Raw genomic sequence first — 2,185 nt, 5'->3', positions numbered from 1 at the left:
TGGACCAACTGGTAGGATGGGTCTGAACTCTGGGGCCTTTGCTTCAGAGGGCAGTCTGACCTCCAGCGGTCACCTTTGCAGTTAGGGCATGGCCCAGGGGGCTTCTTAGGTCAGTCCCTCTTAAGGTGGCCTGGCTTCTGACAGCGGTAGCAGGTGAATGTAGTCGTTGAGTTCTTGGGGCCCTGAGAATCAGACTTAGGGTCTGTTTATTTTAGTGCTGCAGCAAAGGCAGCTGCTTTTTCTCAGTCTCTTTGTTTTCTTTCCTTGGCCTCCTCCTCATCCTGGTTATAAAAAAAATGAGGAGGCAATTCTTACTAACACATCAAGTCAGCTATCTGGGGCAAAAGTCATTTTTTGTAACTTTTTTCTAATATCTAGGGCTGACTGAGTAATGAACTTATCTTTAAGAATAATTTGTCCTTCTACTGAATTAGGATCTAGGATCAATGCCTCTTGTAAACGATCTAAGAAAGCAGAGGGGTGTTCCCTTGTTTCTTGTTGAACTGCTGACAGTTTAAGGTAATTGAATGGCTTAGCTCTTCTCCTTCTTAGACCTTGAAGAACACATGTCTCCTATTTTAATCTCCCATATGGCTGCTAGGCCAGGAGGGGTCTTGGGTAGGGACAGCTTGGGCTCCAGTGGGAACTGGTAGTTCCCCTGGCTGTCTTTCTTCTGGCTTTCTAAAATTAGTAATGTAGTATTTATCTCCAAATGCAATAGCAGCCTGTAACGCTTCCTGTTTCTCATTAGAGGTCAATGTTTGACTTAAGAGTAACATTACCTCTTTCCAATCTAGCTCATAGGTCTGAGTGAGGCCTCTAAATACCTCAATGTACTTATCAGGGTCATCTAGAAATTTTCCAAGATCTAACTTTATCTGTTTTAGGTCACTCAGAGAAAAAGGCACATGAACTCTGGCAGTTCCAAATTGTCCATTTACTTCTTGTAATGGATACTGTCCTTGAGGAGGTTACTTAAACACAGTGCGAGCTGCCTCAGCCTCGTTTCTGAAGGGTGGCTTGACTGAAGAGCTTATGGAGAACTCCTAGTCTACAGGCAGAGAGAGAGAAGTGGAGATATTTTAGTGGTCAGGAGCCAGTTTCCACCGAGGAACCTTTGGGTATCCGCCAGAGAGTAGCCCTGGCCATGACCCCTCAGTTGTTCCCCATTGCTATTGGCCCACACAAGCAGAGATCAGTCTCCAGGAAGGAATCCAGCTGTCTCTCTGGTTAACATTCCATCAGCCATTGGCTTCAGTGGGGATTCACCAAAGAGATGCTGGGGAAACCTGTCCTCTGCTTTAAAGAGTGGTAGCTGCTCTAAGAACATTTAACTAGCTGGCAGAGTGACCACTGTTTGTCAAAATTCTACAAGCGACAGTTAAAAGCCTGAACAAGATTACCTAGTAGTAGACCTAGGAGAAGAGGAAAGGTTGGAGATCCTCCCTTAGACTAAATGTGTTTTGGTCCCAGAAGTGTGCTGCTTTTGGAGATAGCTCCTTCTGGTGTCACCCAGAAGTTGGTTCTCTCCACTGTATCTCAGGTTCAGCCTCCCACGGGAGACCTGCTCAGAACACTAAGCCAGGACATGGCTTTTATGTGTGTTCTCCTGGACGGGCAAAATTCTGATGTCTCATCTGACCCAGAGACGGGGTGTGTGTTTTTCTTTAAGGTGACTTCCCTGTCTTCAGCATTAACAAATGCTCATCTTCTATGGGCTTAACTTAGTTGGAACAGACTAGAGTTCTTTTCTAAATCTGAGCTAGATTTCAAAGACCCATTTTACAATTTATATCAAAGTCCACTAGGAGCATTTTAACATTATTCTCCCTAGCTAAATAACATCAAGCAAGGAAAACTAGTACATTTAGCAACTAGTTCAAATGCATCAAACGCAACATATACCAGAACAAAACAGGAATAAAATGTTCCATTAAAGAAATATCATAACCTTATAACCTTGCCATGTTTTAACTTAGATTTATAAACATTTTAACAAAACTATGTAAAAGACAAAGCATAAGCAACTGTAAGCAACAGGCAAAAGCCTGAAGCATAAAAATTTGTTACCTAATCTTCCAACTGGCTCGCTCCCTGCCTCATAGGCCCCGGGAAGGAGGGCCTCCAGTGCACAGGGAGCCACAGGCAGGGAGCGCCGGTCTTCGGGCTGGCTTGCTCCCTGCAT

Source organism: Chinchilla lanigera, unplaced genomic scaffold (genome assembly GCF_000276665.1).
Source record: "Chinchilla lanigera isolate Chin_1 unplaced genomic scaffold, ChiLan1.0 scaffold00040, whole genome shotgun sequence".
NCBI lineage: Eukaryota > Metazoa > Chordata > Mammalia > Rodentia > Chinchillidae > Chinchilla > Chinchilla lanigera.
The sequence above is the reverse complement of the archived record's forward strand: the minus strand, read 5'-3'. Positions refer to the sequence as shown.